Raw genomic sequence first — 15216 nt, forward strand, 5'->3', positions numbered from 1 at the left:
CTCCCTTGTGTGGGACTGTACCTGGTATATGTGCAGGGAATGTGGCTGCTGGTCACAGGGCATATGAGAGGTAAGCCCAGGGATCACACCCAGCTCTCTTCCTAGAGGCAGCATCAGTTGCCACAAGTGTCGGTCACATGTGAGATGCCCTTGGTCTAGTCTCCTTGGAGGTGTCCAGGCACTTTCTCATGGTCTCTTAGCTGTTGGCAATAAAACCTTCAGAAGCTATTTCATTATGAGGTCTATATTTATTGTCATTGATAATGTTATATTCCTTTTCTGTGTTTGATAGTCATTTGTCTTCCTTTGTAAAATTTCTGGTCATATATTTTGGTCATTTTTAACTAGATTAATTATATTTTTCTTACCAATTTGTAGGTTATCTTTACATATTTTCAATTTTCAAGTGTGTTAGTTATATTGAAACCTCTATCAGTTATATTGAAAATATATTCTTAAATTTCAAAACATTTTTAGTTTAAGACATCTTTCTACCCCAGATAATCAAGCATTGATTACATTATTCTTGTATCCATTATTTATAAATGTAAATGACAGTGTGTCTCTTAGTTGCTTTTGGTATATAGGAAAAATTAATCCTTGTGAAAATATTATTAACAATCACACAAAATTGAGTACTACTTAAGTCAATGAATCATAAGTCAAACTTCAGCAATATGGTAAAAAACTACTGACCTTTACATTCAAAGAAAAATTCATGAACTTCCTATAACAATATGGGCATATAATTTAAAAAAAACTCATACTCACTTTACATTATTCTGTAGCTAGTAACATCATGAGATGCTTTTAAAAGTCAGAAATATTGTACTATTTAGAAATACTCTGAATAGGAAAGAAATTAGCTGTAAATTTTATTCTCAAAATTGATCAATAAAGAGGAAAATACTAGTTAAGCAGACAAAAATGTACCAAAAACAGGGTATTGCTCATATATACAGAAGATATGAACAGTATAGATTTATTTCTAGTTGATTCAATCCTATTTACACATTTAAAATACAAAATTACATTTCAATCTGTCAAGAAGCTGACCACATTTAGCATCAGAAAAGGAACTTGACTTTAGCTTCTGATCATGACCTCAATATCCTGGAATAGGAAAAGGAATTTCATGGAATCTAGATGCATTTATCAACACCAATTAATAAAAGTTAATTCTGAAAAGTAATTCCTGAATGTCATCCATTCACAAATGAGTCAAAGGCATTAGGACCTTAACACTTGGTACCACTTGAAGTTGTGAACTACTCTCCTACAGTGGTTGGTTTTCATCTCGTCCAAGGATTGTTACAGTTGCTGAACTAGATGAAGTAGGGTGGCTGAGGCTGTCTGCAGACTTAGGTGTAGTTTTATAGTCACTGCTGGCTTTATCTGTTGCCTGAGACTTCTGCTTGCAGGCTGTACATCTAGTCGCCACTCAAGGCTGTGATAACTGGGAAGGCTGGGTGCCAATTCACCCAGAATAGTCCTGATCTCTTTTCTGTTGTCCAGGTAAAGCTGAAGCAATAATTTGTTCAGTTCTTCAGAGAATCCCAGAACAAAAACAGAGTCTTGGAAACCCACTTCAGAAATCATGAGCTTGGAGCTCTCAGTGAGCAGGTAGGTCAACCCTTCCACACCATGCTGGACAGTGTTACTGCTCATGTTGAGCTTCCTGGCGGCACCCTCATAGACCTTGGGGATGGTCCCTTGCCTCAGGAACTCCACCCTGATCCACCCAAACTCCACCACCACTTTGGCAGGAAGGCCAGGTGCTCCTTATGCTCTTCCGACAAGTCCAGCAGCATCTTTGCTGGGCACCCTTTTCCACCCAGCAGCACCCTGGTCTTCCTGTTTAAGACATCTTTGGACATACAGATGTCTTTAATTTTTTAAAAAAATATTTTTAGTTATAGTTGGACACAATACTTTTATTTTATTTATTTATTTTTATATGGTACTGAGAATCAAACCCAGCACCTTGCACATGGTAGGCAAGCACTCCACCGCTGAGCTCCAGCCCTAGCCCCAGATGTTTTTAATTTTATGTGCTCAAATTATTAATCTTTTCTCATGTGATCATATGTTTTTATGTGTGCATTCTTAGGAAATATTTTATAAGATCAAGTTTTAAAAGCTACCCACAATATTTTCCACTAATCATTTTAAAATTTCCTTTTAAAATATTAACATGGTTAATATATCTAGAGTTGACAATACATATGGAATGATGTGGGAATGCAAGTGTGTATTTTATTTGTGGAATGTCAGTTCTCCAGTCCCTTTTGTTAAGTAATTCTCTTTTTTCCTACTTCTCTATGATGCCATCTCCATCATGAATCCAAGTTGTCCATGTGGACAGTTCTGTTTCTGGGATTCTTAAGAATGTGTTGATAAACTTGTGTTTTTATTGTATTGATACATGATTCTTGCTACATCGGTTGAGAATGTTTCCTTCCACTACAGAGTAAAAAGAAAAAATATAATCATAAGACATCCACTTGTATAGAAGGGTAACAATAGTAATCTGTGTGATATAGCTTTCCTTGGGAAGAATATATTTTGGACATAATTTTTTTTAATGAAAGAGTATCAGAACACTGCTTATAGAACCCACTCAACACTAAGTAGCCACGAAGCAGAGACCTGTCCCCTACCAATGGACAGCTCTCTTTCTTTCATGACATCTATTCTTACCATATGAAAAGTCTTCCATGTAAAATAATTGCCACTTACTCAGTATTGTAGAGAGAGTTGTGAGAGACTCTGTGTCTAATAGAAGAAAAAATAGGCCTTAATCTTATTATGTGGGATTAGGCCCCAATTTCCTTAATAAGACTCTTACTGTACAGGAATTAAAACCAAGAATCAGTAAAAGGGATGGAATCAAACTAAAAAGTTTCTTTTCAGTAAAAGAAACAATCTGTGAGGTGAACAGAGAGCCTACATCCTGGGAGCAAATCTTTACACCTCACATATCAGATAGTGCACAAATCTCTAGGGTACATAAAGAACTCAAAAAGCTAAACACCAAAAAAACAAATAACCCAATCAACAAATGGGCTAAGGACCTGAACAGACACTTCTCAGAAGAGGATATACAATCAATCAATAAATATAAGAAAAATGCTCATCATCTCTAGCAATCAGAGAAATGCAAATCAAAACCACTCTAAGTTATCATCTCACTCCAGTCAGAATGGCAGCTATTATGAAGACAAACAACAGTAAGTGTTTGTGAGGATGTGGGGGAAAAGGTACACTCATAACTTGCTGGTGGGACTGGAAATTGGTGCAGCCAATATAGAAAACAGTATGGAGGTATGGAACCACCATTTGACCCAGCTATTCCTGTCCTCGGACTATATCCAAAGGACTTAAAAACAGCTCCTACAGGGACACAACTACATCAATGTTTATAGCAGCACAATTCACAATAGCTAAAGGAGGGAAATGCAGAAATGTGGGGATAAGAAATATAGTAGAATGAAATAGATGTGAGTCAACCTAGATGTCCTTCAGTGGATGAATGGATAAAAAAAACGTGGCATATATACACAATGGAATTTTACTCAGTATTAAAAAAGAACAAACCATGGCATTTGCATGTAAATGGATGGCACTGGAGAAGATAATACTAAGTGAAGTTAGTCAATCCCCAAAAAACAAATACTGAATGTTTCCTCTGATAAAATAAGGTTGACTCATGGTGGGGTTGGGAGGGAGAGCATGGGGGAAACAGGGTAAAGGGGTGAGAGAGAAAGGGAGGGGGCAGGGGATTAGCAAGGATGGTGAAATGTGGTGTATGAAGACTTGAATTGGGTGTCAACATACTTTTTATACAAAAAGAAATACAAAAATTGTGGTATATATGTGTATTAAGAATTGTAATTCTACAAAAAAAAAAAAAGCATTACCTTAGGTAGAGGGAAGTGAAAGGAGGGAAAGGCAGGGAATATCGGGATAAGAAAGATAGTAGAATGAAACAGACATTATTACTTTATATATATGTGACTGTATGACCAATGTGAATCTACAATATGTACACTCAGAAAAAGAGAAATTGTATCCCATCTACGTATGATATATCAAAGTATAAAAGTGCATTCTACTGTCATGTATAACTGATTAAAACAAATTAAAAATTAAAAAAGAGAGAATTGTGGCTTTGACCAATAGCGTTGCACCTGCATCTCCCAAAAGAGCAAGAGTGCATGGCTCTCAGAAAACTCCCTCTGCTGAGAAGCCTTGCTTCCCTTCAGTCTGGTCCTCACAACTAACCTCTTACACTGTTACCAAGAAAGCCTAATGTGTGCATGGGAGTGGGTATGTCATGAGGAATAGAACATTCAAACATTTAGATTGTATATTGCTTCCACTCTGCATTCTTCTTGCTCACTACCCTAGTGTGTAATTTTGCAATGAATTTCCTTTCATTTTACTGAACATTTTTAAATTCTTCAAAGACTCTGTGATTCTAGAAAGATGTGTTGTTTTGTGAGCCTCTGTGTTTTCATGCAAAATGGAATGTCTAATTGATAGGAGGTTGCTGTTACATCAAAGTAAAGTTTTGCACTTAATGTAATTTCTACATCTGAACCAGCATTTTACTATTTTAATCAGAACAACTTTATAATGACAATAGCTTAATTTATAATATAATAGCTTAATAGTTAATTGATAGGCCAGAACCACTCCAGGTTCCTCTTTAGATTTCATGGTGTTTTAGCCTTCAAAATACTTTTTTTTGGCAGGGAGGATGTACTGGGGATTGAATTTAGGGGCACTCTACCATGGAGCCACACATCCCCAGCCCTATTTTGTATTTTATTTCAGAGACACGGTCTCACTGTATTGCTTAGTGCCTGTTTTGCTGAGGCTAGCTTTGAACTCATGATCCTCCTGTCTCTGCCTCCTGAGCTGCTGTCATTACATGTGTGTGCCACTGCACCTGGATACCTTAAAAATACTTTAAACAATGACCTAGACAAAGTCTTATGTTGACAAATGTAGTATATGCCTTTATGTATTTATGTTCTTTTGCACATCCCCTAATAAAATTTTATAATTTGTCTACAGAAGTCTTAAGTCTATTATTTGATTATTTAGGCAATTTCAGTCTCTGATACTATTGTAAATAGTATATCCTGTTCAATCACGATTTCTAATCATTTGCCACTGGAATATAAAACTTTAATTTTACTTTTATATCTCAACCTTTTATTCAGGAACCTTGACTATTTCTATTTAAAAAATAAACAATATATTAAAAAAATCGTCATCATTTGAAAATAATGCAAGTTTAAGCTTTCTATATTTTAGTATTCCATTCTTCTACTTTCTTTTATTCTCATTATATTTTACTCATGAGGATCTCCAATACAAATTTGATTAAACATGGTGATACCGGGTATGATTATTCTGATTTTAAATAAACATTTCTAGGGAGGAGAGATGCTAGCAAGAAGTCTGACTAGAAGTCCTACCATCCTTCCTCCCATAAAGACAACTCCCAAAATAAGCAATGCATTTTGGTGAGGGTAAGTGAAGAGAGCCCCAGAGCACATCTAAGGATCACCAGAAGCCAGATAGAGCATGGGATCCTGGGATGTTCACACAGAGTATAGGACACACTTAGTTTCTGACACGCCATCAACAGCCAGGAGCAGCTCAGAACAAGGGAGCTTCCTCCCTGTGTGGACTAATCAAGCAAGAGGACCCCAGCAGCTCCCACCCAAACCTTGGACACCTTCCATACTCACTACTAGGACTCTTGTATTCTCATGCCACTCAGCTCTCCTGAGGGGACTGCCTGGAGTCCACACATCTGAGCTCCCAGAAGAGAAGGTGGTGACGGTGTACCCCACTCCTGTGGCCAGCACAGCTATTAGACCATGACACCTGGGGACTGGAAATACTGCTGGATTGTGTCTTGCTCAGGTGACAAACAGCCATGGCACCCCACCTTCCCTGAGACTTAGCACTGCTAAACCACCCACACTTGGTGGCCTGCCACTCCTGAGCTCAGCCCCTGTCATAGCCTACCCCATGGGGCCAGCCTGCAGTGAAGCCACACATCAGTGCTCCCAGACTCTGGTGCATCCTGCCCCTCAGGGCCTGGACTGGGACTGTAGGCTGCCTCCTGGAAGAGGCATCTGAGTGCCCACAGCAGTCATAACCTAAGTCTGACTGAAGTTTCACATCACTTCTTGGTACCTAGCAGAGCAGCCAGACTTGCAAGGACTGAGATGAATGTAGTATTCACTACTGAATGAATTTGTAGTGTCGTGGGTTCAGAAAACAGCATTGGCTGAGCTGCATCCTCACATACAGGTCAGAAAACCCTACAACCCTGGGTAAGACCGAGGACCCTGCAATGCTGGAACTGTGTGATCTTCCTAGACCTTCCACTCCTAGAACTGGATAGGCCTCTGTGGGGGGCTGTTGCATTTTCCTTCCCTGATTGGTTGCAGCTCTGTCAGTCACTTGCAGTGATCTGGCCACATTCAAAGTGGCCCTACATGGCTGCCCTGATCCTGGAAGTAGCAGAATGTGTCTTCATGCTTAGGCATGCCTTCCTATAACCCAGGGGTCAAATTACCTTACTTGTCCTTGTAACCCTGCCCCTCTTGACCTTATTTGGATGAAATTTTCTAAAGAATGAGGGTCTCCCTGGTAAAAGTCCACTCTTGGACATGCTCACTCTCACCAGCCCCTCGTGACATTCCTTGCTCTCCCATTTGGAGAGCTTGAGGCAGAGGAGCTGTCCTGGGTGTTTTATTTGGTATCCTAGGAAATTCACTGGAGTAACCTTTAGTTTGGATGCCTGTGCTGCTGGGGGTGGCAGGCCTCCCAAGATTCTGCAGTCCTGGAACTGGATAAACATCCTAGACCCTACAATGGAGTGATCTCCCAGAACCCTGCAGTTCTGGAACTGGGTGAGTTTTCTGGACCCACCCCCATTCCTGGAACTGGGTGACCCCCAAGCTGCTGAGCTGCTGAGCCACTCTGCTCCCTAGAGAGGAGTCATTATATATTTTTGTTTCCCTTCCCTTCAAAGTGCAGCACTGTGGGAGTCCATCCTTGAACTGACTGAGTTTACTCCCTGGCTAGGTGTGAGGTGCTCAGACACTTTTAATGTGGCAGAGCTCTCCCCACCCTTCTTGGGTTTGAGAGCTTTTCCATGTGATGTGGAGGCATGTCTCACCACTGCATCAAAGACCCAATCATTGCACCTGACCTTGCCACATTGCCCCCCCGCCCGCTTGACCTTCATTGGATGAAATTTTCCCCAGAATTTTTTGTTCCCCAATAAAAGCCCTATCCCTAGTGTTCTCTCTCTCTCTCTCTCTCTCTCTCTCTCTCTCTCTCTCTGTCTCTCCTCTTCAGTTAAACCTCACTGCCTCCCTGGGTGGCTTGAGGCTGAGGGTTCAAGAAGCCATCCCAGAGCTGGTTTAAAGGTAAAATGGTGTCTGTGTCTTTAATTTAAACTCCCTGAGGATTTTCCCACGTGACCAAACTGTTCACACCATCTGCACTGGCCCTGGACTAAATAGCACCACAAACTCTTCTTGCAATCATAGAACGAGAAAGGGCCGACTCTTATGTAGATCAACTAGGAGTTCCTTTGAGTTTGTTGAGATGAAAAGTGCTTAGAACAGTAACTCACCTAATAAATTCTCAGTACACTTCACCTTCACCTGGTTAAGATCAACATTTCTTATTGTGTACTATATATCCTTAGATAGTGGAACTGTGTGCCTTGCCAGTGGTCTGATGGCTTTCCAATGGCCCTGTTCATAGCCCATGGTCCTCATCCCTGCCACCTGCTCCTTCTCCCACATCCTTGGCCAGTGGTTTGCAGACAGGTGCACACCAGGATCATTTGCAGGTCATCATCTCATCTGACCTCCTTCTTAACCTGAGGCTGCTGGCCTCTCTTTCCTGGTTCCCAGGCACTGCTCATGTGATTTGCTGTCCTGGGCCCTTCTCCACATTGATAGAAGGGAGCTGAGCCATTGTGGTTGGATGGTAAACACCAGAACATATTTACAGTCCTGCAGAACTTCTAGCACCATGAAGAGTGCAGGCTCTGCAGCCAGGTGCCTGGGTGCTGGCTCAGCTCCTGCTCCAGTTCTTCCCTGGACAAGTCCATTGCACTAGCCCTACCTGCCTTCCTCTGTGAAGACTGACTCCTATGTGGAGATATGTTGGCATGTGGTCTCAATGATCTACTAAGGAAGAGGCTTAGAATTACTTGGTATGTAATAAGCAGTCAAAATTAAAAATTTTAACTTATCTTTTCTTAATATTCCTCATTAGGAGCTCTAGATCTTGGGATAGTAAAATTAATGGAAGCTAGCTGGGTTCAAATTCTGACTGAAGGACTCATTGGGAGCACAATTTGGAGCACATTATTAAACTAAGATCAGCCTGTTAGGCTATAGGATTAATACTACCTACTTCTTAACACACAGTTATTTCAGAAGTAAATAAAATAAATGGAATTAAGCACTTTGTATAATGCCTAGCATGTAATAAATAGGAATTACTAAACTTCAGTGCAGTGGTTTTTAGACTTTATGATTACTGATACCAGATTTAAGATCAAAGATATCATATAGGACCCTATTTTCATGTCAATTGGAATTTAGCTCTACTAGTATCTAGAATTGCAGTAGCAAGAAGTAGTTTTTTAAATCAGTGTGTATGAACTCTTACAACAAAAATATACTAGAAAAAAATTGAGTGAAATATAGTTTTAAAAAAGTATATTCACATATGTATATTCACTAAAGGCAGACCACAGTCAAAAAAGAGTTAGAAAATTCCTTATGAATTTCAAAAGTCTAGTTTGACCCCTGTTGAGCAGTTAGTCAAGAAAGAACTTTCACTATGTTAACACACCCCTCAGTGGCTTTGTTTCATGGAAGAATTTCCAGTCTGTTATTTTAGTGCTGTGCTACTATGCATTAGATGAACTAGTTTTCCTGGTTGGTTTTCTATTTGTAACATTCAATTGATAATCAACCCAGATTTGTATACAAGATTTGGGACTTTTAAACTCATTACGATGCTTTTTTGTATATACACAGCAAAGAGGCTATTTTCCAAATGATGTTATTTTGCCAACATCATGAATGAGATGCTGCCAATTTGACTGGTTTGTTAAGAAGGTCCTTTTTTTTAGTTTCAGGATTTCCTCTTGTAGGTCACAATTTGCTAAGTGTTTTGTTTTTTTTCAACATGTATGGTGTCTAATTTTATTGAATATTCTTTAACACATCCACAATACCAGTATCTTGATGTGATGCTTCCTCTTTATCAGTGTTGTCCAATAGACCTTTCTGCCATGACAGAAATGTACAGTATCTGCACTGCACTGTCAGGTATAATAGCCACCAGCCCATGAGCCCATGTGGTTACTGAGTTCTTGAAATAAGTGGTGGGACTGAGATAGTGAAATTTGATTTTGTAGAATTTTAATTTAAATAGTCATACAAGGGCTTTGGTTCTTGTATTGAATGACTAATATGTAGGTTAGCAGAAGACCTTTTAATTGGTGTTCATTATAATTTTCTTTTCCTGATCTTTTTCCTTGCCTGCCTTCCTTTCTTTGTTCCTTCCTTCCTTCCATTCTTTTTTCCTCCTTCTCTCCCTCACTTTTCCCTTTTCTCTTTTCTCTCCTTCCCCCATTCCTTCCTTCCTTTTTTCCTTTTTTCCTTCCTTCCTTCCTTCCTTCCTTCCTTCCTTCCTTCCTTCCTTCCTTCTTTCCTTCCTTCTTTCTAGCACTGGAGCTCAATCCCAGGGCCTCAGCATGCAAGGAAAGTGCTTTACCACTGAAACACATCCCAGCCTTCAGGAGAGTTTTCAATTAAAGTCTCCTGAAAGAAAACTGGGTGTACAAATATAATAATTACAATTTTAGAAATGGGAGGTCCATCCATGCGTTTAATTCCAGTGGCTTGGGAGTGTGAGGCAGGAGGATCATTAGCTCAAAGCCAGTCTCAATAAATTAGTGAGATCCTGTCTCAAAAAATAAGATCTCTGAATGTGACTCAGCGGTTAAGCTCCCCAGGGTTCACTCTGCAGTTCTAAGGGGAAGATAAGAATTTTACAAATGGGAAATAATGTTTTTGAAATAGTACAAGTTACATATTTTAGCTTCAATTTAAAAGTTTAGTCCTATTCTCAGACTTTATTTACAGGACATTCTGCTATTTTTTTTACTTGAAAACATGGTACTTAAACAAATCTGACTTTTTCAAATGGAAAATAGAATCCACTGAGAGTTAGCTGCCAATTCCTGATAGTATTTAGTTGTAAGTTCCACAAATACAGAAAGGTTTTTTGTTTGTTTTTAGTACTGGAAATTGAACACAGAGCCTTGCACATGTTAGGCAAGCACTTAACTGAGCTTTATTCCAGCCCAGAAAGTGTTTTTAAAGATTGTCTTGTCTCTGTTATCTAGCATGGTGATGGTGTATAGTAAATTGTCATTAAATGTTTGTTTAATTATTGTCATTAAATATCAACAACCTAAAGCTTTAAACTACACAACAGTCCTTAAATCCTACAATCCAATAGTGACATCAGTTCATGTTAGTAGCAAGATGGAGATGGGAACCAGGGCCACAGTGCAGTGATCCCTGGCTGGTAGCTGAAACCTCAGGATGCAAGCTGCATCAGCACAGGGCACTGCCACGTATGGACACATATTTGGAAACAGCCCACTAGAATCAAGGTCTATTTACCCTACAGTCTTAGGTTCAGAGTTAGAAAGGACTTTCCACATGATTTAAACCAACATTCTTTCCCCAGAAGGATTTGTCTTTACAGTGTATTAAACATGGTTGCTATGGTCTGAATATGTTCTTCCCAAATGTATATGTTGTGACAATCACTATTGTGACAGCAGCAAAAGGGAAAATGAGACTTACTATGCTCTCAAAATCAACTTAAATAAATTATGTCTCAATTCTAATGACATATACGTTTTCACTGGTTGATAGTACAGGTAGAAAAAGTATGTAATGTGATTTATAAGTCAAAACGTGTGATTAGGTCATGGAGCTCTATATTTTTTAACAGAATGAATGCCCTTATATAAGAGGCTTCACACATCATTCACATCCCTTTCCCCCCTTCTGCTTTCTGTCAACTGATGACGCAGCAATACACGCCACCTTGGACAATGTGAATATACTTAGTGTTACTTAACTGTACACTTCAAAATGGTCTAAATGGCAAATTGTAAGTGTATTTTACAATAAAAACATCGAAAGATGCATTTTCTATTGTTCAGTGTTTCCTGCTATTATTTAGTAATCACATTCATTAAGAGTACTAAGCAGCCAGGCACAGTGGCTCATGCCTGTAATCCCACTGGGAGGCTGAGGCAGGAGAATTGCAAGTTCAAAGCCAGCCTCAGCAAAAGCAAAAGCAAGGTGCTAAGAAATTCAGTGAGACCCTACTCTAAATAAAAAACAAAATAGGGTTGTGGATGTGGCTCTCTGGTACCCAAAAAAAAGCAGCACTAATCAAAATTTCACAACCTGTATTTGAGATTCAATTCTGCTTGCTGCATCTCTGAAAACTAAAAGCATGTCACTTAGCTAAGCCTCAGTTTCCTCATCTGTAACACAGGAATTATAAAATGCTTACTTACCCATTAGAAGTTGCTGTGAAATTTCAACTTGGTAAACTCTAAATACACAAAGCTCAATAAATGTTAACTCTGATTTTATTTTTAAGTTTTCAAACCAATATGATTCTTGTACTTTGTATAAAGAAGGCTAAAAACTGGCTTTAGCATTAAAAAGTCCATTTGTTCATTTCTCCTTAGTCCTTAATGTTATGGAGAACTATAATAAGATTACATGCCCTAAAACACATTTCATATTATAGTCAAGTGGTGAGCCCATGTGTTGACCACTGAGTCAATAGTTAATAATCTTAAAGTATCATACTCCAAGAGGCAAAAATTTCAGAGAAGCCACAATAACTTATTGTACTTGAAATAATTTACATATAATAATGTGTGTATAAACCTATACATACAATTTTTATCAAGTATAATATGATCATACAAAAACATTGACTCACAATATAGTTCACACATACCAAGAATGCTATTTTATTTTTGTCCCTTTTACATCATATTTTAGGCAAGATGATGAAACCCAGAAAATAACAGGAATGGTCTAGTTTATAAAAACTGGGTATTTTATAAGTGAAACACATTCAGTCATCTACATCTCTGAAATTGCAAACAATGTGACTTAATATACTCTCAAAATGAACTTAAATAAATTATTGCTCAATTCTAATGACATATACATTTTCACTAGTTGATAGTCCAGGTAGAAAAAGTATGTAAAGTGATTTATAAGTCAAAAGATTTCATACAAAAGGATTTTGGGGGGTGGGTACTGAAAATTGAACTAAGGGACACTCAATCATTGAGCCGCATCCCCACTCTTTTTATGAACTTTATTTAAAGACAGGATTGCTAAGAGTTTTGCCATTGGTAAGGCTGACTTTCTACTTGAGATCCCACCTGTCTCAGCCTCCCATGCTACTGGGATTGCAGGCATACATCCAAAGGCATGGTTTTAACCAAACCCTCATAATGTCAGGAGAAAATGCATTGAAATTAAAAATATGTGAAGCACGCATTTTTTAAGACCATTATAAAAAATACAAAACAGGTTAAAAATGTCATAAAATAAAAATTTATACAGATAAAGTTAAGGGGTTAAAAACTATCAAATGTATTAAAATCATCTAAAGTCAAATAAGACATAATTTATCTATATAATTTAAATTATAATATTATATAAATATATTGCATGTTATATAATACATATATAATATAAATTAAATACAATATATTTATATAACCTTCTAATTTATATTATATATAATACATTTATTTTATCATATATACATATAATAAAAATATATAAAATATATATATAAATTTTATGTATATTAATATATAAATATATATTCATAATATATCATATATAATTTATTTAATATACATACTTATATATTTATATATAAATTATATATATTAATATATAAATATATAAGTATGTATATTATATAAATTATATATTACATATCAAAATGTTTATGATTCATATGTATTTAATATGAATTATACATAATATATGAAATATGTGTATATTATATACACATAATAAAATAAAATATAAATTAAATATATAAATATTATTTTATTATCTATAACATATTTATTATATATCATATAATATATTTAGATTTATATTAATTTATATTATATTGCATATCATTGTAATGTAATTATATAATAATATAATTTCTATTATTAACAAGATAATAATACAATTATTATATTAGTATAATTAATATTAATATGATATATAAAACATGGATTATGTTATAATTATATATAAACAACTTATATCATATAGATATATATAAATCTATTATATGTAGTATATAATAAATAATACATAATATATAATATATAAATATATTATAATTTAAATTATATAGTTTAGTTATTTGGCTTTAGATGGTTTTAATGCTTCTGATAGTGATTTATCCCTTAGCTTTATCTGTACAAATTTTTATTTTATGACAGTTCCAAACTTTTAGTATTTTTTTTTTAATAACAAACATTTATTGGTGTCACTTATGGTAGAAAAAAGTTCCTATAGCAGATGTGCATGACCCAATCGTTAAATAGAACATTTCTGAGGTGAACACACATCCTACCCACATTTTTATATCCAGTTTTTTAAGATAGCCAATTCCTCCTCTCTCTCTTCCCCAAAACATGTGAGCAACTGCTAATGGAAAGCAGTAAACAGCCACTTGGGCTATAGCATTTTCAACTCCACTCTGAGGTGAAGATTCCAATTACATTTGAGACTTAAGTTCTCTTGGTTTTCTCCTAAGGAAAGTTCTGAGACCAGTATTTACAATATTACAGCACTAGCAGATCAGTGTCTTCAACTCGTCTCTTTCTGCTGTAGCCTCTTCACCAGTTGGGGGAGGGCCTACACTTCCATAGAATTTGCTGATAATTGGCTGAACAATTTCTTCTAGTTCCTTTTTAGTTTTGAAGTCTTCAATGTCATCTTCTTGGTGGCTTTCCAGCCATTCAATCTTTTCCTCTACAGCTTTTTCCATGGTCTCCTTATTTTCAGAGGAAAGTTTGCCTCCCAACTTTTCTTTATCTCCAATCTGATACTTTAGAGAGTAGGCATAGCTTTCCAAGTCATTTCCAAGTCATCAAGGCACTCCTTGCATCTTTTGTCTTCCTCAGCAAACTTCTCAACATCATTAACCATCTTTTCAATTTCTTCAGGTGTCAGGCAATTTTGGTCATTGGTAATTGTAATCTTATTTTTGTTCTCTTTACCTTTGTATTCAGCTGTCGCCCCCAAAAATAACATTCACATCTATCTCAAAAGTGACTTCAATCTGGGGGACCCCACAGGAGGAATTCCAGTGAGATCAAATGTACCCAGAAGGTGGTTGTCTTTTTTCAGGGGTCCTTTACCTTCATAGACCTTGATTGCAACAGTAGGTTGATTATCAGAAGCTGTAGAAAAGATCTGAGACTTCTTGGTGGGTACCACAGTGTTCTGAGCTGATTCTTGACTGTATCGAGGATCAGATGTTCTTCTTCAGGGGTGAAGGCCACATAATAAGGCCTGATGCACTTTCCCTGATCATTGGAGATGATCTCCACTGGCCATTCTTGAACGCCCTGAAGCAGGAGTAAGTGGTCCCCAGGTCGATGACGACCATGGTACCCATGTCCTTTTCTTGTCATCCTGCTCAGCCATGCTGTGCAGAGCAGCAGCAGAACCACAGCCACCAGAGAGAGCTTTATCTTGCCCTAGCTGTTGGCCACTTGCTCTCGTCAGCAGACAGCCAGAAGTCGCAGGCAATCCAGCAATAGGCTGAAGCTGACAGCAGTGAGGTTACAGGTCTCTTAAACTCAAGATGCCTCAACTCTGTTTGTCTGTGTTGTCTCTGCCAATGTCTCAAACTTTTTAGTATTGAAGTGCATTTTCTTTCTACAATTGTATTAATTACCATATGTAAAAATTGACAAGTAGAATTCTAGTAAACACAGATTCACAAGCTTTTACGCCACTATGTAAATATTTAAAAAGTTAAGTGAATTGCCAATGAATCCACACATGC

General features: G+C 37.2%; 1 pseudogene; it reads right to left on the reverse strand.

The window, feature by feature from the left end:
- Positions 1 to 13720: 13720 nt before the first annotated feature.
- LOC143404328 (endoplasmic reticulum chaperone BiP pseudogene) lies at positions 13721 to 14814 on the reverse strand (annotated as a pseudogene).
- Positions 14815 to 15216: the final 402 nt, after the last annotated feature.

This window comes from Callospermophilus lateralis, chromosome 7 (assembly GCF_048772815.1).
Source record: "Callospermophilus lateralis isolate mCalLat2 chromosome 7, mCalLat2.hap1, whole genome shotgun sequence".
NCBI lineage: Eukaryota > Metazoa > Chordata > Mammalia > Rodentia > Sciuridae > Callospermophilus > Callospermophilus lateralis.